The sequence below is a fragment of the Microtus ochrogaster genome, chromosome 10 (genome assembly GCF_000317375.1).
Source record: "Microtus ochrogaster isolate Prairie Vole_2 chromosome 10, MicOch1.0, whole genome shotgun sequence".
Lineage (NCBI taxonomy): Eukaryota > Metazoa > Chordata > Mammalia > Rodentia > Cricetidae > Microtus > Microtus ochrogaster.
The window spans coordinates 4,685,244-4,710,386 of NC_022016.1; the positions used below are offsets into that span (position 1 = coordinate 4,685,244).

The 25,143-nt window shown below is 43.8% G+C and overlaps 1 protein-coding gene and 1 pseudogene across 4 annotated transcripts in view; one reads left to right on the forward strand and one right to left on the reverse strand.

Annotated features, from left to right (window-relative positions):
* The window catches only part of Astn2 (astrotactin 2), a 1,041,512-nt gene that overhangs the window by 694,010 nt on the left and 322,359 nt on the right, over nt 1-25,143 (forward strand). The window lies entirely within an intron of this gene.
* LOC101982780 lies at nt 13,390-13,851 on the reverse strand (annotated as a pseudogene).

Genomic DNA, 25,143 nt, shown 5'->3' on the forward strand with positions numbered 1-25,143 from the left:
TGTCCCCGGCACCCTGCTGCCCGCATGGCTAGCTTATGCCCTAAAATAATTACAAGGAAACTGTATTCTTTTAAACACTGCCTGGCCCATTAGTTACAGCCTCTTATTGGCTAGCTCTTACATATTGATCTAACCTATTTCTAATAATCTGTGTAGCCCACGAGGTGGCTTACCAGGGAAGATCTTAACCTGCAGCTGTGTCAGGTGGGAGAATGATGAAGACTCACTGACTCAGCTTCTTTCTCCCAGCATTCTGTTCTGTTTACTCCACCTATCTAAATTCTACCCTATCAGGGCCAAGCAGTTTTCTTTATTAATTAACCAATGAAAGCAACAGACAAATACAAGACCCACCTCCATCAACACAGATGAGAAGGGACTCATCTATATGAGGGCAGCGTGAGTGTGCTGGGATCTCAGTCTAAGCTTCTCCATGCAAGTGTTTACATCACCTGGAGCAGGTAACTACATGTCTCTGAGCCTTTGTCTATAAAATGTGAGTAAGTAAGCCTTAAGTGGCAAATACTTCATATCACCAGACTTGTGCTAGGTGGGAAATTCTTGCCTTTCTAACGGTTGCCCCCTTTCTTTGCATCTGACTGAATATCATCCACTCGCAACAAGAGACAGTATCTAGAGAGGAGATGGACAAAGATAGAGTGGGAATCCCATGGAATGCAGATTTGGGGTTGCCTGTACAGTGAAATATGCTGTGTCGCTGTGTGACCTCTTCATGTTAATTGTGTAAAAGTACATACAATCTTTGGGCTATTTCATTGGTTGTTCAGTGAGAACGGGGATCAGGTTTCAATACATATTTGGTTGTCCTCAAGACCTTCCCATAGCCATCACACGGACAACCACATGCAGCACCAGGGTCTTCTGCTATATCATAAATCATGAGATGAGAAATCCTCCTCCAGCCCTGGATTCCTCTGGTCTCTCTTCCTCCTCTAAGATTTTAGGGACAGGCATGCCAAAAGATCTATCTTTCCATGTCTTTTTCTCATCCTTTGTTCTTGTGGGTGAAGACACCTGGAGAGGAAAGACGTGTACGCCTCTATCTCATTCAACTGCTGCAGAAAAACAAACATAAAGAATGGGTCCCCATTAAATTAATTTCATTGATTTTTTTCCCTGCCTTTCCTTTGAAACCTCACACTATGGAGGTTATAATTAGGCCGTATATAATCCTCTGCTCAGGGACTCTGTCATCTCATCCCCCAAGCTGCCTTCTCGGGGGGCCTGGGGCTTTTCGTTTATGTATCACCCTTCAGGTCTAGATAGCAGATAGCCCCCTTTCCCAGAGTCCCATTCCATTCCATTTTGTTATGTGTCCCCACAATTCTATTACCTGTTCACGGTCTCAGTGACTCAACCACAGTGGCTGCAGTAATGATGGCTTTCAGAGCTCAGCTAATGACGCAGACACTGAGGTGTCTCCAGACCCAGCAGCCAGCTGAATCTCAATTTAGCAAGCTTTGAGACTGCCACGTCATGCATTATGCATGAGCGCATGCCTGCATGTGATGTGTGTATGGGTGCATGCAGGTTTGTTGGAGGAAGGGTGGGGGTTTGCACATTTATGCTCGAGACCTTGCATATTGGCGGTCACAGTGAGGAAAATGAGATGTCTGATCGTGCAAAGTGTTTGCTGGGAGATTGGCAGGAGGGTAGGGAAAGACATGTTGATAAATTTGAATGAGCTCCTAGCCTTCACGAGATTGTTCCCACTCCGTAGAGGACAGTGTAGCAGATTGGCAAAGAGCTAGGCTCTGAAACAGGGTGGCTAAGCATGAAATCCTGCTAAAGCTGTCTACCCGCTTGGTCTCTGAATGCTCAGGAATTAAGACACATCATCCTAACCTAAGGAGACGCTAATCTCATGATTTTCTGAAATGGAACAATGTAAGCAGAGATTTTAGCATTGTGCTTAGCTTTGCACCAGGTGCTTAGTAAATGTTAAACACTGTAAGTATTAATGTTTACTGTTCTTTGCCAGAAGAACAACTTCCAGACAGCTTGTCTGGATATGCCTTCTCTTCCTGGTGCATATGGCTTGGTTTTGGTATAAACTAGAGGACATAAAATACAAATTTATATCTCAGTTCTGCCTCAAGGTCATTGGGTAACCTTGAGAAAATCCCTTCTTGACCCTGGTCTTGAGCTTTCTCACCCACAAATGAGGCTGCAGATTAAATCAAACTGTGTATCTTAGGGGAGCATTGGCTCTTCAGAAGATCACAAAAGTACCCTGGAGAGATGCAGCCAAGGATTACAGAGAGGCTACAGTGTCTGTTTCATATATAAGAATTGAAAATATGGATTCTCGTATTAATGAAGCAAAGATATCTGCAAAACACCCAACTACAGGCTTTGAATTTCTAATTAGCACATCAGTACAGATTGCTAATGTACTTAAGATCGGAATATCTTATGATTCTACAACTTGATACAAAGGAGCCAAATAAGAATAGTGACCTTTCTCTTGAACAATGAAAGACAAGTGTTCTCAAATATAGGGCTAGCCAGGGACAACACATGACTTAGAATGGTGGGGACACCTTAGGTCTCTGGAGGCCAACAATCTGGTCTAAAGGTGAGAGGAAACCTTCACACTTAAATAGAGCTGATTCAGTTCTATGTTCGACTCTTTACATACTTGGTGATAATGAAACTCAGATTTCTTGAGTCTAAGAATTCTCAGAAGTGAACCAGAGGATGGTGGCTCCCACTGCAAAGAAAAATGGAGGCACTGAAACTGTTGAGCACCATTAAGGTGGATGTGGAACTTGCATTGCTTGCTTTAAGGATTACACTCATTGTATGTTTTCTCTTCTCCTCTTCCTCACCTCAATCTTTGGTTCTTTACTGAATGTATTCAAAACTAGTCACTCATGGCCCAACCTCACTATCTGCTATTAGATTGCACTTTTTAGTAGTCCCAACTTCCTTGTAGCCCCTTATTCCCTACCCCACCCCACAGCCAATCAAAAATGACATTCTTTCCTTATAACCCATAGACCTCTAGGGTAAGGCTTTGGTAGAAATTTAAACTGATGAATGGAAACGTCAAGAAAAGGAAAATCTTTTTGGTATCAGAATGGGAATTCTAACACAGGACTCACCCCCCCCACCTGGAGATGTAAAGATGGTGTTTGGGTATATGGTAGATATCAGATTGGGAATTCTAACACAGGACCCATTTCCTTGCCCCCACCAAGATGTAAAGGTGGTGTTTGGATATGTGTTAGATATCAGGTTGGGAATTCTAACACAGGACCCACCTCCCCTCGCCCAGAGATGTAAAGGTGGTGTTTAGGTATGTGTTAGATATCAGGTTGGAAATTCTAACACAGGACCCACCTCCCCGCCCCCACTTGGAAATGTAAAGGTGGTGTTTGGGTATGTGTTAGTATCAGAATGGGAATTCTAACACAGGACCCACCTCCCCCCACCCTGAGATGTAAAGGTGATGTTCAGGTATATGTTAGATATCAGAATGGGAATTCTAACACAGAACCCACCTCCCTGCCCCCACCCGGAGATGTAAAGGTGGTGTTCGGGTATATGTTAGATCGGGTTTTGAATCTGGAATGTGGATAGGAATCAAGTAACCTCTACTAACCAAAGGCCAGGATATAAGACAATGTATAGTTCCATTGCTTATGATGAAAACATCATGGCAAGGCTTACAGAGTAGGCTAAGACCGATGTCTAGGAAACTAACCCGAGATCCAGTATCTCCAACTGGTGGCCAAAGACGGATGAAAGCTGGAAGCCATCTTAACTTCTTCCTCTTTGATCCCTTCACTTCTCCTTCTTGCTTTTTATTTTCAATCTTCTAAGAAATCTTTGCACTAGCAAGATAGACTCGTCTGTAAAGAAATAATGACTGTTTGTTTCACACTTAACAAACATGAATACCAATTCCTACTGAAGCTAAGCCTCTTAAGCTATAAACTAGGAGAATCATAAATATTCTATGCCTGGAATAAGGGCCTAGAGAGGAAGGTCAAAGTGAAGTATTGGCTAAGGGACATGGGTCTAGTAAGATAAGAGAGTCAAAGACATGCTGCTGAGAAGGCTGAGACTCCTGGGAAAGGGCTGGTCATGTCAACGGATGCTAAACCTCTGACTGAGAACATCATCTAAGCAGCAGGGGCATGACAGTACTTAGAGGTCTAAACCATTGTCTTATCTGAATGAATGGCTTTTACCTGGCCCAAACTTGGCCTCTTCTTAGCTTAGAGCCACTTGCTACACAGTTTGAGGATTTGTGATGTGCGCATCCTGCTTCTCACCATCCTTCTTACCCTTACTGGCAACCTAGGACTCTGTTTCAGATAGTGAATAGTTAATCTGTTTCCTGAGTAGTCTGCATGAACACTGAAACTATCACACTGACTGGCAGTCTTAACAAAAGGAAAGGTTGAAGACAGACATATCAGGAGAGGGTGAGCACAGATGCTTTTTCAGTTGCTACAGAAACATTTTGTCTTTGCTTTTCTGTTTTTTGACTGCCTGGCTTCTTGACCTCAATCATCTCTGTACAGAGGTACAGGGCCAAATTTTATTTGTGCAAGGCAGATACCACTATCCATGGCTCTGTATAGAATTTGGAAGTTGATCCATTAATCTACCCACCATATATTCAGTCCCTGAAGAGGCATCTGAGCCTTCAACTGAAGATGTGTGTCTACTTTTTATTTTAATTCTAATTAATTACATAAATTAGACATGCTATTTCAGACAATGTGTTTCTATAGATGTTGCACCCTGAGAGGACTTATTTTTGTTCATTGATTTCTAAACAAGCACTTACTGAGTTCTAGACTCTGCATGACATAATAAGAAGGGAACTAGTTCAAATTCCACCCCTACTTTCCTGGTGTTGTTGAGCTAGTATGGAAAATGCAAGCATAAACAAATTACGGTACTCTGAAAAGTATTGCAGGACTGACCACCACTGGTTATGTGGTGAGCATCGAATAATGTGAACCAGTACATTTCTTCTCTGAAACATCCCTATGATGCCACTATTCACCATGTCCCTGACACAGCTGGGAAAGTAAGGAAGGCCATAAGAAGAAGAAACGATATATTTAGAAAGTCCATTGAGTCATGTTTTATCTATTATAACCAGCATGTCCATTAGTCCTGAGCCCTCATCGTCCTGTGTTATGATATAAGAGGCATGGACTCGAAGGATCACCTGATGTAGCCAGGTTACCAAGGGAAGTTTCTAAGAACTGATACCAGGTTTGAATTTTGAAGAGCAAATGGTTGTTAGGAAATGACAGAGGCACAGAGATTTGAGAGGCGAGATCAGCAGGTGAACAGATGACATGATATAGAAATGACAAACATAAGATAGCAAGTGACTTAGTTTCAGGCTGTGACAAGGCAGGGAGGTGCAGCTTTCCACTGAGTGCTGTCCTTGACTCCTAGAAGGACATGTCAGTTGGCAAATTGGTTTAGGGAGGAAACTAGATTGAAATGTGTGGAGGTGTCCTTAGAGAAAACTTTCCAGTGTGTCCTCAAGAATATTTTTTTTTAACTGAAGCCTTGACTTTTCCAGAGGGAACTTATTACCACCTTGAAAAGGGTTCATGTGTGTTCAAAAGCAGGAAGCAGACAACCTGGAGGGTGAGGCAGGGAGTAAGAAGACGGGAAACAAGATTACACAAGAAGGATTCAAAGCCTGGAGTTTCTGATGCCAGATAAATGGATACTCAGAGGGCAAACAAGCTGATGTCATATATCAAAGGTTGTGACGAGGTATTGCATAAGCGAATGAGCCACACAAGCTTGTAAGACCTTGGGTAAATTGCGTCACCTCTCTGGGATATGGGTTCATCCGGGAAAAGACAAACTACTTAGCAGTTTTTCAAAACTACCCTGAGAATTAAGGATCCTACATGTGATATACCTAACACATAACCAACTAGCAACATGCAGTAGCTGATGTAACAAACATCATTACATTGTAGAAATACAAAGGTGAGGGACAGACTAGTCTTGCTGATGTCCTCAGACCTGAATTGACAAATACAGTATCTCTATCCCAACCTAAAGACAATCGCATGGAGTTTGCACAATCCATACCACAGTAAGTTCAGAGTGCCATCCGTGGGCAGCAGTTCCAGCAGTGGGCTCCAATAACAGTGCTCAGCATTGGCAGCTAGCTCTTTTGTCCTTATCCTTTTCCCTTTCCAGAGATGAACTTTTCAAAATTCTTTTAATTAGCCCTGGTTTAAATATCTAATACTGTCTCATCTTTCCTTTACTCCCTGCCCTTTTAAAGAGAAAACTTTGAGACCATTAGTCAAGAAAGGGCATAACTTCCAAACTTAAGATTCCCATTCACACACATCCCACCATAGAGAAGTATTTGCCTGTCCCTAACACTTATCCCATCCTTCTGACCATTGTTAACCTGATATCACCAGAATTGCCCCTTTTTGTCTTATGTACCTTCTGAATCTGCCTCATCAGACCACAAATATGTTCATCTCTCCCTGCTCCTCGAACTTTCTGCTGCTGACAGCCAACACTTTATGCCTTCCCTTCACAGCCAGACTTCCAGAAAGAGACGTTTATGCAAATGGTCTCCACTTCACCACTTCCCACTTTCTCCTCCGCCCACCACAGTCTGGATTTTATACCCGTCACTCTCACACACCACCTCTTCCAAGGCCGAAAGTGCGTGGATTCACAGTGCTATCCATTTCAATCCGGCTCTATATTCAGGAATGCTGTTTACTCTCATAAATGTCTCTGAAATCTTTGGGTAGCAAATTCCTGATTTCCTTACCATCGTTTTAGATACATCTACCTTCTTGTGGACTGAGGCTCAGCATTCTTGTCTTCTTTTCCAACACATTTTTCTTGGGCTGCATAGTCACCCAACATCGCATGAATACCACCTACCAAATTTGTATCCCAGGCCTCACTCCTTCCTCAGAGATAAGAACAGAGTTGTGCACCTGGTCTCAATAACCCTACTTGGTTAGAAAATTGGCTTTCTGAGTGAATTTCAATCTCAGTCATTTGGTAGTAACAGAAGAAAGATGAATTTTTAATAATCATTTCAGACAAGAGCATCATCTTATTTGAGTAGGACTGGTAAAGTCAATGCTATAAACTGGATAGTGACAAAGAACAACTATTCATTCATTCGGGAACCGAGACCTAGGGTATCCAAGACCAGTGCAGATTCAGTGTATTGAGGACATTCTCTCAGGCTCATGAAGTAAGGCTTTTAACCACATTGTCACATGGTAGAACAGTGAGTCTGTCCTGGGCTTCTTTTATGAAAGTATCAATTCCATTCATGAAGGCATTGGAAGCTTCCCAGGACCCCACATCCAAATACAGTCACTTCCCTTGAGTTACAGTTTTACCCTGTAGAACTCAGGAAGACATGGAATTCAGAGCACAGATGTCCTGGGGGAGGACAGGTGGCAAAAGGAAGCAAGGCAGATTCTTTGGGAATGGGGCAGCAAAGGATGAAGCTGAGATGGTGGGGGGATACGCAGGGACAGAGGTGGGGTGCCGTGGAGTCTCCGGAAGACTGTGCTTTTGAGGAAGACTTGGTCAAGGATCAGGACCATGGGAACTAGCAAACTAGGCAAATGAGGCCCTGGGCAGTTATAAAAGGGGATGTTTTGTGGAAATGCAATAAAGTGCTGATTAGAATCATTAAGTGGAGCTGAGAGACAAATCTGAGATGTGAACCAACTCTTTTTCAAGGAAGGATTTTCCCAGGGAGTGGAGGGACAGCACTGGTTGTGAAGAGTTTACAGTATATTCTAATCATGTTGTCTGACTCCTCTGCTAAGCTATAAGTGTTTGAAGACAGGGTCTTTGTCTGACTGCTTTGCTTTGTTTCATTTTGATCTTCAGTGCATGCAGATTTGGTATAAAGTAGGTGTATAGTAACTTGAAAAAAGAACCAGCAGTATCAACAATTGCAGGGGTTGTTTACTGAGAGAACAAGTCGCTTTTCATTGTAGACAAGGGATCAGGAAATGGAAGGTTTCCCTCCTCCTATTCCTCCCCCCTCCTATTTTCTTGCTTTCCTCCTCTTCTCCATGTCTTTTTCTCCCTCTCCCTTACCTTTACTTTCATAGATATTTAGTGACTTCATCATGCAGTTCTCTCGTTATAACCCCAGGGCTTTCTCTGTGAGACTGGGACCCTCCTTATGGTGTGTGTGTGTGTGTGTGTGTGTGTGTGTGTGTGTGTGTGTGTGTGTTTTGAGTACTTCCCAGGAGTGTCTCTCCTTTTCCTGAGATGGGAGGGGACAGCATGCATTGAAATCAAAGTCTGTACATTGCCAACACGCCTTTGAAGCTCATGGCCTCTGCTTTGGAACTGTTCAGCTCACGAACACACATTTTATTAGTGTCTTCTTGTTACTATGCTATTAGAAGCTGTCAGCTCCCTCCCTTCCTAATGCTCTCCTCTCCTATCTGCTTTGAAATGTTTTGTCAGGTTTGCATATGCCTAGAGAACAGGGGTTCCGGGTTCAGCAGAACATGTCTTCCAGTGCGCCCTCTAAGCCTGTCTCTGGGCTCCATACTTAATTAGACTGGAGCAATCACTCTCTCCTCTCCCAAACCACCCCTCCCTCTCCTTGCTTGAAGACAAGCTCCTGAAGCTAGCAGAGACCTGCCAAAGTCTGCAAAAGAGATTTGGAGCATGAATGGGTTGATGTGTAGAGAGGAGTGACTTCCGGCTGGGTCATGTCTGCAAGCTTGCTGCTCACCCTATGTTCCACTATGTGTGTTTTTAAGTTTATTTGTATACATATGTGCAAGCACATGTTTGTGTGCGTGTCTGCTTATGTCTGACCATGTGTAGGATGCAATGTAGCTGTGTTTGAGTGTGTATGGGCAAGAATATGTGAACATGAGTGCAACAACGTTAATATGTGTGTGTGTGTGTGTGTGTGTATGGGTGTGTGCCTATATGTTTAAGGGCTTGTGAGTGTGTTTCTGTGCATATGACTGAGAATATGTTTGTGTAATGAGAATGTATGCGTATGTATGTGTGTATCAGGCAATTCTTGTCAGAATGCAATGTTTCTCAGATTGACAGTCAGCTCTTTGTGGCTGCTCTAGTTTGTTTGTTAGGGAATAGCTCCATCCGTGCATCTTTAGTATAAATGCAGCCACTGATATCTCACAGTAGCCTGTTCTTTCTCGGGCTGTGATTTAAGCACCTTACATATTAACCCCTTTTTCATTAAAAATTGAAAAAGAAATTGTTTTTCTAAGTCTCCAGAGCCTTTATCTTCCATGCATTGTCACCCTAGAGTTAACATTTATTCCTACCGGTAATTCGGCAACATTTTTAAAAAAATAAGAAGTCAGCAGCAGCCTGAAGTTTCATTTGCTGATGTCTGCTTTCATGTTTTAGTGAATTTTCATCCAAATGTAACTCCGTGCTTGAAGTTGCCTATTATATATAGAAAAACGTATAAACCTATGCTCCTCTTTTCCACTTCACAGTGCCCTCTAGAGCTCATCCCTCTAGTTTATGAAGATCAGCTGTATGTTTTAATGCACATTGTCTAGATATAATTTGTTTAATCAATCCCCCATTGATAGGCATTCAGATTATTTTCAGCTATAGACTATGTTGGACTAAGCATCCTTGTAAACACAGCTGTGAACATCTGGCTGCTTAGGATAATTCCAAGAAGCAAAACTGTTGGGGGCAAGAGGTGTACATATGTAAATGTGGGCAGGAAATGCCTCATAGTCTTAAGAAAGGTCAACAGAGTTTATATGTCAAGTCCCTGATGTAGTAGTGGCTTAACAAGTCCTGAGCTAGCCAGAGAGAGGGCAGCTGGAAGAGGAAGTGATATTATCTGGATTCTCATTTAACTCCAAACACTGTTTGAAGAGCAAACTTTTGATAGCCTTGGTCCTTTAGCTGGCTGGTCCTGGACTGGAGCTGGGAGCTGTTGGTTAGACCAGCCACAGGGTGCCAAGTAGACTCCTGGCAAAGAAAAGAGGAAGAAAGGGGCTTTCTCTGAACAGAGAGCCTCATTACACTGCTCCACCACTTCAGAGGATGCTCACAGGCAGAAGTTGGCCTCAGCTCAGGAGGAGTCCTCTTGGTCTGAATTACCCTAATTCCGACCCATGCTGTCTCAGTCCTCAAATTTGTCATTAGCAGGTACATTGTAGAGGCATCCAAATTTCACACAGTGGCTCTCGGAGATAAAGAGGACGGAGACAGAATTAAATGAGGAGGAAAAGAAGGGGAGACAAAAGCAGGAGGAGTGGGACTGAGCGCGCAGGCATCCAGGGAGGAATGAGACTAAGATGGTGGCCTGCAGTACACCACTGTGACTTTACAATTCCAATGCAAATAGCAGGAGCCATGAAAAACAGTGCTTGGGTGTCAGCATCACAAAAGGGAATGAGGACCCTTGCAGCAAAAACAACAAATATTTGAAGAAGTGAATTAATGAATGGCTTTAGCTAGGCCCAAACGTACCCATGGAAAACATTCAAATGGAGAAGTAAGCAGATGCAGATGAAATGCCAGCTTCCTGGTGGCCTTCCTGGCAAGCTGTGCTTGCTCCAAAAGCTGAATATTCATTGGTAAGGCTGTGGGGGTTAATGCTGTGCCGTGGAAGGCAAGAAGCAGGATGGCCAAGGGGCGGAGCTGCCTTACAGTTTCAGGCACAGCTTTCACTGAGCCCATGGGTGACCCTGGGATAAAGTCCTTCAGTATGGACTGCAGCTGAACTCTAGCTCCATGCCTTTCGCTGCCCACAAGCTTCATACACGCAGTGAGCAGCTATGTGCATGGGTTCTCATCAGAATCCTAGGAGGTAACAGCTAAAGCAGGCTAAGAATACCCAGAGCAACTTGGTAATATCTTCCTAGTCAGAAGAACAATCTGCACAAGATATCATGGTTTGTGCCACACCAGCATGTGACCTTGGTCAGCTAATAGAATTTCTCTGACCAGCTAGCTTTCTTACTCGTGAAATCAAGTGAATACGACAAGCAAAGATTCAAGAGGACCGTCCTTGACGTGCCCAGTCCAACGTTCAGCCTCTAGGGGGCATCAGTAATCAATTCAGGGGGACCATCCTTGACTTACCAGTCCAACGTTCAGCCCCTAGGGAGCATCAGGAAGCATTGCAAAGATTCAGAAGGACCACCCTTGACATTCAGTAATCATGGCATGCTGGTCTCCCTCTGGACTTTGCAGTTTTATTACCCAGCTGCTGCTCTAAGTGCCTGATGGTTTCTCACCCTCACCCTGATACTGCTCTCACACCAAGGGGCTTGATCCTGGAATAATGGCTGCATGTGGCAGGAGAGCAGACTGCTGTGGTCTCACTTAGTACCTGCCACAGGGCAGATGTGGACAATTACTTCCTCTAAATGTTATCCTTTGTGGTCCTAACTGTAGCCTTGACAGCTGCTAACCTTAGAGGGGAGAAGATTCTCACTGCAGGTAAAACAGCCACGTGGTGTAAGAGGTGGAGCGACAGCCCGGGTGCACTTAGCTCACTCTCCCATTTCACACAGGCTGCATCTGTCACTCTACTCTGTTTTGTCTGTTTTCAAGAAGTATGAGAGAGGGGTTTGCTTGGAAATACCCCCCCCATTTTTAAGGATATAAGATAATTATTTAACTTTATTAATCTAAAAGCTCTCCTTTAAGTCATATCAGGACACATATTTATTTGATTTATTCCATGATATATGTAACAACATGATATATAATAATATCAGTACGCCATGGCAGTGAGTTCAGTGAAAAACGTTGAGTTTAGTAGCTTTCGTCCTTGGTATCTATCTCTTTCAGAGTGTATAAAACTGTATTTAGAGTCACCCAGAATCTGCTCATAGCAAGCAGTGTTACAGCGAGAAAGGGCATTACACGAATGTATTTTATTTCATTCTGAAGTTTTTGTATTTTTTTTGTTAGTGATGTGGCATTACCAGGTTGTAACCTGGCCCAGAACACAACATGTAGCATCCACTGGCTTTAAACTCAACATCCTCCCGCCTTCACTTCTGGAATGCTGAGATTACAGATGTCTGTCACCATGCCTTTCTTAAATTCTGGGTCTCTGCGCTTTAAACTCAACATCCTCCTGCCTTCACTTCCAGAATGCTGAGATTGCAGATGTCTGTCACCATGCCTTTATTAAATTCTGGGTCTCTTGCAGAAACCCACAACCAAACATTAGGCAGAGCTTGGGGAATTCTACAGAAGAGGGGGAAGAAAGATTATAGGAGCCAGAAGATACCATAAGAAAACCTACAAAATCAACTAACTACAGGGGCTCACAGACACTGAAGGACAATCATGGAGCCCGTGTGGGTCTGACCTAGGCCCTCTGGACACGGATTATAGTTGTATAACTTGATCTTCTTAGGAGACCCCTGACAGTGGGAGTGGGGGCTGTCTCTAACTCTTTTGCCTGCTTTGGGGACCCTTTTCCTCCTACTGGGTCGTCTCATCCATGTTATTCTTGTCTTGTCTTGTCTGTCTCTCTGCGGGGTTAGAGAGTGGAGACGTTATGCGAGACACACGGAGGTGCGGGGTTAGGAAGGAGACACGGACACGCGGCGGTCCCACGTGGGTGCACTTTAATGGGGGAGGGTAACAGGTAAGGGACCGGTATGCAGAGACAGAAGGGAAGAGAGGGGGAGGGGGGCTCGTGGCGACCCCTGTTTTTAAGGGGGAACACAGGGGCTTCTGGGAGAAATGCCCTGCACTTGTGCGGCTTCCAATCCAGGGGGATGCTGGGAGCTGTAGTCTCCAAAAGGAACAATCCAGCCTTAATATGAAGGTAGATGACTAGTCTTATTGTAACTTGATTTATCATGTATGGTTGATATCACTGGGAGGCCTGCCCTGTCCTTAAAGGAAATGGAGGAGGACTGGATGGGGTGGATGTGGAGTAGGAAATACTGGGAGGAGAGGAAGGAGGGGAAACTGTGGTCAGGAAGTAATATGTGAGAGAAAAAAGGTGATATTTAGACCCCGCCTCCAAGTAGCTGTGTGAATAGAATATGTACTAAAGTCTCCAAAATGCTGTACTTAGAGACAGACTTACACACATTGCTGAGATAATAAAAGGGAAAGGTAGTATTTATTATAGATGCATGGCTAGCCAGCCAGAGGATTTGGGAAAGAGCAGAATCGCTATCCACAGCCTGCTTACCCCTGCAGAGTGATGCTACACTCTACAGAGGTAGGTAAGTGCAGTAGTCTCTTCCTCTCTACACAGAGTGTGCAGCCACTGGGCCCATCACTGTTGTGGGGTGCTGCGGGTTGCATTCCGCCACTCAGCTCCCGCCACCGGCTAGCTTTACCCAAAATAACAACACACAAATTGTATTTTTTTTTTAAACTTTTAATGATGTAAACAAAAATATACCTAAAAGCGAAGCTTCTGGAAAAACCATTTGTTCTTCCCTGTCTTGTATCGTTCCTCAAATTTGACCTTGGCTTCCCGCCTTGCCTTGCGTTTTAGGGCTGGGTCCCTAAAGACATCCTTGTTGACAACAGTTTTGTCCAAGGGGATATCCACAGAGTACCTTGTGGGCATCAGGTGGTTGTAGTTATAAACCTTCACAAAGGACTTGATCTTGGATCTCTTAGCGACTTTCTTCTTGCCCATGGCAGCCATCACTATTTGGGGATAGCGGTCAATTCCAGCCACCAGGGCATGGCTGTAAGGGCGGTCTGAGGTGCCATCATCAATGTTCTTCACGATGACGGCTTTGCGTCCCGAGTAGCGTCCAAGTAGCGTCCAGCCAGGACGAGCACCACTTTCCCAGGTTTCATGAACTTGCCCATTTCGACAGCTAGCAGCCGGTTCCCAGCAGAAAGGAAAGGAGGCCACCCAAATTGTATTCTTTTAAACACTGCTTGGCCCATTATATCTAGCCTCTTCTCGGCTAACTCTCGCACCTGGACTAGCCCATTTCTAATAAAGTGTGTAGCACCGAGGTACGCTTACTGGGAAGATTCTAGCCTATGTCCATCCTGGGCTGGAGCTTGATCACGTCTGCCTCGGAGAGCAGAGCTATCGCGTCTGCCTGGAAGAGGGGAGCATGGCGTCTCTGAGCTCACTTCCTCTTCCTCCCAGCATTCTGTTCTGTTTACTCCACCCACCTATGTTCTAACCAATAAAATGGGCCAAGGCAGTTTCTTTATTTTTTAACCAATGACCTTCCTCCATCACATCACTTATCAGAGTCTTCAGAAAAGGAAGAAAATGGGTCTGATGAATGGCAGCTCAGTGCGCAAAGTGCTTGGCACACATGCATGAGGACTCAGCTTGGCACACATGCATGAGGAGGAAGATAAAGAAGCACAAATCTGTACTTTCAGTGCTACCACATTGAGATGGTAGATGAATATAGAAGAATTACTACAAGCTTTCCAGGTAGCTAACCTGGTATATACAGTGGCAAAGAGCAGGAGACCTTGCCTTGGACAAGATGGAAAGTGAAGAACAACATCTAAGGTTATCTTCTGACCTCCTCCACATGTATACTGCAGAGCATGGGAACACTCACATTCACGCAGACAAATGTGCACACAGTTTACACACACACACACTCGGGGCGGGGAGGTAGGAAGAGAGAGAAAGAGACATGGGGGGGGGAGATTAACTCCTTCCCCTTCCCAGGGTTTCAGGGTGAGAAAAGACTCAAGGACTCTGAACAAAGGCAGTCATGTAGCTGGAGTTTCTCTTGTTCTGAATCTTGAGCAAGTGGTTCAATTTTTTCTGAGCTTTGCTTTCACGAACATCTGTAGAGCAGGGACATAAGCGCCAACTTCACAGGATTGCAATGAGCAAATCCATCACTATATTTCAAGTAGGGGTCAGAAGACTTGTTTCTGCAGAGAGCTATTTTGAGCTGTGAAGTCATATGATCTTTATCGTACAATAAATAAAATAATCGGTTCTGCTTCTGCAGTAGCCTGCATGATGTATAAATGAGCCCCCCCCCCTCCACTCATCCACTGAAGTGCGTCAGGGTTGGATTTCTAGAAAACTTCACTTATGGACATTAGATGTTTAATATCTATAGTGTTTACTTGTCACAAAATATTATTCATCTTCTTTATTTTTTTAAATAACCACTTAGGAATTGCAACAGCATCCTCAACTCATGGTATGCACAAAAACAGGCGGAGGACTGGATCTGGCCTGCGCACGGAAGGTTGACAACTCCTAGTCTTGAACATGGCGCTCTCAGAAGCTGGCTGAAGGATCGGAGTTCATTTCTGCTTCCCTTCCAAGACTAGAGATTTGTGGTTTTCATAGCATAGCACATAGACTTTATGGCCAGCCATTTGGACTAGTCATCCTACAAAAGAGAGGAAAAGAAGAGCAATGCCCTCCCCCACTTCAATGCAGAGATACAAAAACTGAAGCCCAGAGACTCAGGGAACATTCCAAGCTCCCAGAGAGTAAGTGACAAAGCCAAGGCCTCAAGGCTCCAACATACCACATATGTCTGTTTCTGGACATCAGCTACAAGAATGGAGGACTATAGGACATAATAATCAGGCCAGTATCATTGCAGTTATTTAAATTACTGGTTGGTGATGTGTCCCAGGCACCTCAGACCTTTTCAGCGCTTGTCATCCCATTGTTCATAACTGAACTCCATAAGGAGAAGTCGCTCACCACTCTTTCCCCACAACTCCTAGGACGCTGGACTACCTTAGGAAGTCATGGCTTGTTATAAAGGGCCAAGCTGCACACCCATCTCTGCCAGGGCTCTTCCATCCAAGTTTTTCTAAAGGCTGTGGCGATAGCCAGGCTACCTTGAACTGGAATCTGAAGCCGTCTCCTAATCACCCTTACTTCTAGCCTGCTCGCCAAGCTGCAGTGCGAGCCATTTTCTAAAGCGTGGGTCTTCCTAGCTCAGAACTCCTTAATGGCTTCCTATTTTGGCCAGAATAAAGGTCAACCTTTTAAGTTGGTGGAAAATTCTCCTTAGAACTAAACTCAAGCCTCTTCTGCCACTGCCCCAGCCCTTCCCTTGCTTTCTAGCACACACTTGTACACCACTGCCCACAGTCGAGGTTTCCGTTGCCCTTTGCTTGTTTCCAGCTTTTGCAGGTGCCATTTTATCTACCTGGAATACTCCTTCTTAAAATACTGACTCATCCTCGATTGCTAGCAGGAGTCTGTCACCTCCTCAGGAAGTCTTCATCTCTTCCAAAGTCTAGGTGGTCTGTGTTCTTTGCCTTTCGCTGTCAGTGCTCCTTTCAAGATCAGAACATGCTATGCACTTGTCTCTTTAAGGATAATACAGTATATATATACATATATATGTATATATATATTAGAAAATATGTCATGAGCAGATATTACATAATTAAATGTCTATATGAACTAGTTTCTTGGATATGAGCAAAAATAAACAAACCAACAAGACAAAACCCAAAAAGGTCCCCATGTGCTCCTACACCTACAGCCGTGATCCAGGCCAGGCCCACTACAGGATTCTGTATTTGTTCCCTGAATTAATGAGTAGATGAATGAGGGATGGATATAAGAGCAGGTGGATAGACTGGTACGTGGCACACAAAATCTACCAGGGCTAGAGGATCACATCGGCCATGAATGACCTGGTAGGCACAGGGCAAGTTGACAGTGCCTGGTTCCCCAGTGTACCCCAGGGGGGAGGCTCCAGCCTCAGCTTCCTCCCAGCCTCTCTGCCAAGCCCCCAGCACAGCTTCTCTTCCTTCAAACTGCTGAGAAGCACTGCTTCCCCACCTCCACATCCTCCCCCACCCCGAGAGGAGGTTTGGTGTTCCTACAGATGTTTGTATTCTCTGCAGCTGATGAAAATATTCATTATCTTGTTAGCTGTGCTGGAGCAGGAAGTGCCGATTTGCATTTTCCCAGCTAATCAGAGTGGCACAAGCAGAGCCTGTCACCCGGGCCTGTTCCCCACCTCCTCCACCGCTTCGGCATGTGTTAGAAGGATTCCCCACCTTGCAGACACTGCCTCTCTCTCCTCTCCCCGTTTCCAAGGCACAATCTAGAAGGAAATCAGAGGGGGAGCAGAGGAGGCCCAGACTGTCTGCACGCACTGCATACTTGCTCATGCCCCTGGCTTACAATTCTCCCTCCCTCAACTCTCAGTCAGGTCTGAGCCCCTCAGCCTGACTTTCATCTCCTTAGGTTAAGGTTGTGCAGGTGTCTGACGCTTTGTATTTCCCATTCTTGAGTTTAGCCCTGTTCACACATGCACTGTTACCCAGCCAGCAGGGGCTGCTGCAGTGAAAGTTTCCCTTTCTCCCTGAGTCAAAGCAGTCATAGCTGATTTGTCTTAGTGAGAGCTGTGGTGTGTTTGGGGGAAGTTCAGGGCTTTATGCTGGGGCTGCGCCTTCCAGTCTTGGCAAGGTTGGGGGCCTCTGGCCATGGCCTCCCTTTTTATCCCTGGACATATGAACGATCTGGGCACATTGAACCAAGGTTCAGTTTGGGGTGAGTTCTTTAACCATCCCAATGCCCTTCACACGTATGCAGAGGAACTTAGGTCTGACAGTCTGTATCTTTTCTGCCTTAAGAATAAACTTGTCCAGATCAGATGACAGAGAGACTTTTAAACTCCCGACTCAGGGTGGCTCAGCCATCATCTCCATTGTTCCGTAAAATCATTTGGACATTTGCATGTATCAAATGCCATGGTGGCTTATGGGACAGATAGGATCTGTGCCTTTCCCTTCTGGGAAGAGATAGACGTGGACATGTCCAAGATGAATAAAAGTGTGTCTCTGATAGTGAGTGAAATGAAGCAGATAAGCAGGTTAGGGAGCAGAACACGTCTGCTCGGCTCCAGGTGATCCATGAGTACTCCCTGGAGAGGAAGACAGGTAGGCAGAGGCCTGAATGGAGTGTAGGACGGGACCTTATGCAAGCAGAGGGAGCTATCGTAGGCAGAGAGACATGTGTGACCCTCATGACTCTCTAGCCAAGTTAGTGACCTTCTGGAGAGGGGTATGACAAAGGGTATTGGAAGCAATAGACAGAACCAAACCAGAACCAGATCAAACAAATAAAAACAGCTCTAACATAGGCATACTTCTCAGGAGTTCCAAGATCAAAGCAACTTGTACCCCCATTGTCAAGCGTAAGAGCCTGGCCTCATCTGTAAACTGCAGTCTGACAAGTCTCTGGATGAGACCAAAAGGTGCGGTGTCACCTACAGTTTGTGATTCTGCACCTGACATGGAATCACTCCTTGATACATTAGCTCCTTCTCCTCATTTTACATAGGCCTCTTCCACTTACCTCAGCCTGGTCTCATGCCACACGTGACCAGTGCCCCAGGACTCATGCCCTCAGCTGCAGGCACAGCACCTGTGCATGGCTTGAAAAACCTTACTCCTCCATGGACACAGAGCTGTGTAGACTTCAGAGTTTCCTAATGGACACTGCACTCTTGTGAGCATCATGAGAAGCATCCCGGGATGCTATTTCTCAGCATCATTCTACCCAAATGTGAGGGCTTTGGTTAGTCAGTCAGACAGCAACTCCTGAAGCTGGCCATCCCCCTGACTCCATTCTTCTCCGAAAGCAGCAATGTGTGGATAGGAACATTCCCTTCATCCATCAAGCTACCCAGAAGAGAAATGGTCTTACTGCCCTTCTGATGCAGGTGAGGAACTAAGGCATGGTGGGAACACTGGGTTACATTTTGATCTATCTGATTTCTTCAAGTGGTAACGCTGCTGTAGATCCATTCATGCTTTTGCCCATTCTCCACTCAACAAGATTGTACTGAGCACTGCCTACTATGTCAAGGGCTGTGATATGTGTTCTGTGATCTTTATTTCCCTAACAACATGATAGGATACAACTTTCTTCTTTTTTTTCTTTTGAAAATTTGTTTTATTTATTCTTCTTTTATAAGTTCCATTTTTGGCCACAGTTTTTCCTCTCTCCTGCCTTCCAAGCTCCTCCCATCCCCCCTCATCCAATCTTAGATACAACTTTCTTAATCTCCATTCTACAGTTGTAGAAATAAAAGCTCAAAGGGAATATTTTTGCGATACATGTTATATGTTCCTGTGTGCTGGGGGGGCAGACCTTATTCAGAGGAATTAAGGACAGAATTGGAAAAGCAGTGGATGATCTGAGGATGAACCCTACATTCTGTCATGCAAGGAGGTCAGCCTCTGTTAAAGGTTGTGTGTCATCATGAACAGATAGAGGTTCTGGTAGCATTGTGTCCCACATACAATGACAGAAAATGTATAAAAACTCTACCCTCTGCTAGTCAAATAGCCCTCTCTGCCCTCTATTCCTCATACAAGTAATCCCACTGCCTGAACCACGGGCATGCTTTGTGACCTCCTATGCCTCTTGGGCTCCAAGACGGCCAGGAGCTTCCCATGGTCTCAGTAATTAGCCTCACACATGCCAGAAAGAGAAATGTCATCACAGATGTGGTCACAAATTTTAGCTAATTAACCATATGGTATGGCTTGCTGGTGGAACAGGAAGGCACTTGGTGGGTGTTCTTTTCCTGGTATCCTAGGGCATTAGGTGTGGTGCCACATTCTCCAAGATGAGGGCATAGGGATTTGAGTCCTTCTACCACCTTGTGAAATTGTTCCCTCTGTACCCCCAGCAAAAGCTGCCCTCAGAAAATGAGTGCCCCAAAGGAAGGAGGGAGGGGTATTAGATTTATAAACAACAGAAACACCTCTCCCGCCTGCCCATTTTAGCGGTCAAGCTCTGTTGTTGACAAGAGGACCTGAATAGACAGGCCTAGCAGGTGGCTTGTAGGCTGGTGTAATGGACAACACATTAAACAAGTTGTCATTTAGCTGTGCCATGTTAGGCAGGTTGCTTAGCTTCTCTGAAGTTAAACTACTCCATTGCTCGTAAGCTCAGAAGCACAGCGCTGATGTCCGTGAGTACAAAGGAAGTGGCCGGCCATTGTGATTTCACTGAATTGGCGCCAGAGCTCAGTTCCTAACCAGGATTTCCACGTTCCTCACTCGCTTTGGGAGATGGAAATCAGTTCCACCTAGGAGGACAACACAGCAAGAAACAAGTAGTGATAATGAACATTGCTATTGCTTACTAAAGATGTCACCAACACACATTATTCCAGAGGGCACATTCTTTAATCTACTTAGTTAATGTTCTCACAGCAAACATCACTTGATGCCCATTTTCTGACCAGGAGACTGAGGCTAAGTTAGAGTAAACAGTATCTTATGACCACTTCTTGGTTCTCAAGCGGTGATTCAACATTTGTCTAGGTTGATGCGAAAGGTTGTACTTCGTGAAAGTGGAGCATTCCACTCTCCCTAGCTTAGGGCACTGACTCCTATTGGAGAGTTGATAGCTCCAGGGATGGTCAAATGGTATTTAACTGAGAAAGAGCTAGTGTGCTGCTGTAACAAACTGTGAGTAGGTGGAAGCTGAGATAGCACCTTCATCCTCCCAGTGGGGAGGCATTAGCATGAGGTGGAGGGCAGCATGGACGGCCCTAGGGACTAATCTGGCGGTAGTGTCTCTCTACAGTCTTCGTTGGCTTGTGGCCATATTACTCTATCCATGTTACTTCTGCCCCTTCTGCACTCAAATCACCATCTGTTTCCCTCTTATAGGGGCATAAAATGTAATGGCACTTAGGACCCAAGCAAATAATACAGCATAACCTTCGTACTTGAAGAATATAAATTTAGAATGCATGGAGAAAACTGGACAAGAAGATTATTCTGCAACTAAATCCCTTTGGCAATATATGCTGTGTTAGCCAGCTTGGGCTGCCAAGTAAGATGCCACCCGCTAAGTGACTAGAACAAAATAAGTTTATTTTTTCACAGTTATGAAGGATAGACGTCCAATATCAAGGAGTCAGTAGGGTTAGAGTTTATGAGACTTCTCCTTGGTGTGTAGAGAGCCATCTTCTCCCAATGTGATACATGGCCCTTTCTCCATGTGTGTACATGCCTGGCTTCTATATGCCCAAATATCTTTCGTGGTTAAAAAGATCAGTCACATTGGATGAGCACTTAGGTTAGTAGCATTGTTTTCATTTAATTTCCCTTTAGAGACCCGTTCTAAGACTCTGGCAGGTGAGGTGCAATGAGGAGGACACGAACATACAAGGAATTTGCTGTGGTTGTTGCAGATGGAGGTATTGTTTAGGGGAAATGTGGGTGTCACAGCACAACCCAGTCCATAATATTTACAAGTTGTAGGCATTGGGACCTCAGTATACTGGATGACTGTGATTTAGTGTTGCATGGCACTTTTTTGATTAAAATGAAATGTAGGAGCAAGAGCAATAGCAGGGAGACTTGGATCTAACATTGAAATTCTGACTCAGGAGCAAAGGCCAGGAGCAGGCTGAGGGAGGGGTGACCCTGGGCTAAGGAAAGCACTTCAGAATGAGAGCTGCAATGAATGCAGACCCAAGTTCCTCGCTGGCATGTTGTTCCTAAACCAGAATACAGCAGAGGATGAAAGAGAAGGCAGCTCCTCCTATCACGAGTAATGTGCCAGAGATCATTACCAGCTGGAAAAGTGAGGCCAGGACACTGCTCCTCCCGGGGTGATGTGATTGCAAAGATTCTGGCATGTCTTGGTAATTGAACTAAACAATTCTACAACAGCATTCAGCCAACAGTTTCCATGAGGCTCTACATAGTAGGCCATGTGGGCTCCATCACAGCTGCTCATGTCTGCCAGGAAATACCAGAGCAACAAACTAATAATACAATGTTATAAAAATGCATGAGTACAGCTATGATCCGTGACACTGTTGATAAAAACAGAGAGGAACCACATTGACTAGTGGGCTATGTAGTTTGTCAACTCCTACTTGGAAACAATGTGAGTGATAAGACAACCACCCAAACCATGTATTTAATTATTATTTTAATTACTAGCCTTCGGTGTTCAAAGCTGTTTAATGTTTATAAAAATGTTGAGAAGGTAGAGTTAGTATATATCTCCCAATTTTCTTGTTATTATTGCATGAACCTGGAATATTTGTTAAAATCAATGAACAAATATTGACACATTGTTATTATTGAGAACTCAAGAGTTTGATGCTATGCTGTACATTTCTATGATCTTGAAAGAAGCATTATGTCCGGCATCTGTCATTGGTGTCACACCACATGTTTTGCCTCAAAGACTCCCTTCCCCATGCCTTACTTATTCTTCCCTTTCTCTGAGCTCTTGGCAATGCGATCCTTGCATCACCTTTAGAGCTTCATTTTTGCAGAAGGTTGGCATTTGGAGTTGCATGATCTGAGGCCTTTCCAGACATAACCTTTCAACTTAGCAAAAGGGGCTTTACGTTCTTGTGTGTCTTTTCATGGCTAGAGAACACAATTCTTCTTCTTGAGGAACACAACCCAACGTATGTGTGTAATTTGCTTAGCTCCAATCTAAAAACATCTTGATTGCTTCTTAAACCAGGTGAGAGTGGTTATAGTCCCATGGACACCGTATGCAGGGTTTTATGTAGACATATTTCCCATGCATCTGAGAAATACAGAGGCATGTGATTACTGAACAGCTTGGGAAAAAATTGCCAGTCTACCTTTCCAAAGGGGCTCCACCATTTTTTATTTTCTGACCAGCAATAAATGATTCCTGTTTCCTCACTTCTTTGCCAATATTGGTATTTGTGTCTTTATCTGGAGTGCTGGAGATTAAACATAAAGCTTCATGTCTTCAATCACTAACCTACCTTTTCGGTCTCATGATTTCAAATTTTAGCAGTTGTAATAGCTGAATAAGGGTATATCATTGTTGTTTAATTTGTAATTTTGAAATCACATGTGATCCATTGCTATTTTTTTTAATTGTTGTGTTTTCATTGTGTATTTTGGTTAAGAATTTTTTACTAGATACATGCTGGCGAGTACCCCCAGTCTCTGTCATGACTTTTGTTGATGATGCTTCCCATAGAACTGGAGTTTTGTTTTGTTTTTCATTTTAGTTGAATTTAATGTGTCGGTCTTCTCTTACATCAATCTTGGCCACAAAACACACCATCAAACCCAATGTTACCAGGATATATTTCCTACATTATTTTATAGGCGATTAGTGAGTTTGATTTTTCTCATTTAGGTCTATGCTATATTTAATTAAATTTTGTGGAAAGTGTAAGGCTTTTATTTAGACTCTTCATTTTCTGTTATTCTCTTCATAGGCTTTGGTTTTATGTTTGTACATGAGTGTGTGGCTGCCCCTGCGGTCTTTCTTGGCAACACTTTCCTTTGTTTCTTCTTTTGAATTGCCTGTGCAATTTTGTCAAGCTTTCAGCTGATCACATCTATGTGGCTCTATTGGGAACTTCTGTCCGTTTGTCTAGTATTCACCCATAACTCATGGTCTTGGCTACTCTAGTCTTATGAGAAGTTTTCAGATTGGGAGGTATCCTTCCTCTAGCTTTGTTTTCTTCCTTGGACTGTGCTAGGTATTCTGGGTCTCTTGCATCTTCCTTAGAATGAATTTGTTACTGCTAGAATGTGGGAATGATTTCTTATTAATAAAGAACATTTATAAACAATATTTTGGGAACATGGGCGCAGTTTTTTCTCTCCAAACTGCTTCCGGCTGAATGGGGCGTCGTTAATTAGGTCTTTCATGGTGTAACCTGTGTGCCAGGTTTATCTCAGTTGGCAGTTGAGTGAAATAATTTTTTGAGGGTGCTCACAGGAACTTTTCGGGAGGTCAGTGAGTCGCCATGATTATCCCACTGCAGACAGATGCAGGTTAAGATCATTCCTGGTAAGCCAGCTTCTGGGCTACACAGATTAATAGAAATGGGTTAGAATAATATGTAAGAGCTAGCCAATAAGAGGCTGGAACTATTGGGGCCAGGCAATGTTTAAAAGAATACAGTTTCCATGTAATTATTTCGGGTATAAAGCTAGCCATGCGGGCGGCCGGATGCTGGGGACGCAGCTCTGCTGCTCTTATTTCAACACTAGAAAACAGCTTGCAGTTTTGATTTGGATCACTCTGAGCCTCTATAGGTCAACCTGAAAGGAATTGATGTTTTCATAATATTGGCTATCAGTCTGGAAAACCTTACCACTTTTTTTTTAAATTACTGATTTTGTTCATCAGCATTTTATAGTTTTGCTTATGCAGACCTTGTTTAAACTTTGTTAGACTTGCAGCTAAGATTTTGTGTTTTGGGTTTTTTTTGATGTTACTATAAAGAGTGTTCTGTTTTTAATTTTGAATCCTAGTTGTTCATTGCTGACATACAGGACAGCACCTGGCTTCTGTATATGAACCTATGTTTTGTAATTTTGCGGTAATCATTAAGTACAAGAGACTTTCAGTTCCATGTTTTTGATATCTTATTTTTATTTTATCCTAGTGGGCATGGTGTATATGCTGTATATGCATGCATTCATCCACGTTCATATGTGCTTGGGTACAGGACTGCACGCAGAGTGTGTGCCTGCACATGGAGATCTAATGTTGATGTGCATAGTCTTTCTCTCTACCTAATCCATCAAGGCCAGATCTCTCAATGGAGCTCAAACCCTACCTGCATGACTAAACGAGCTAGACATCTCACTCTGGGGATTCCACTCTTTACCTTCAGAGTACTGCAATTATAAATAGACCTTCGTGTCTACCTGGCATCTGCATGGTGCTTGAAGATCTGAATTCAGGTCGTCACACTTGCATAGCACGCATATTACCTGCTCCCCAGCCCTGATATTTTCATTGTCTATTACCTTTAATACCTAAGTCACATTCCTATTAATAGTAATAATAGTTAACTTTTAGGAATAACATAATTTATAGGGTGCTATACTGAATGGATCATCTCACTGCTTCCAACACTGATATTATTATTTTCTCTCCTTTATAAATGAAGAAGTAAAGTTTAGTAAGGTATAATAATTTGTTTAAGTTGTAAGAAACTGAGGTTTTCTCTTACTCTGTTCACTCTTATTAGTAAATGAGAAATTATAATAATGAACCACAGTAACAGTAACCAAATATACATATTAACCATGTACAAGATTTATATGTATTGTCCATGGGAAGCACCCTTTTGTTCTTGTTCTCTCTCTCTCCCTCCCCACCTCTCTCTCTCTCTCTCTCTCTCT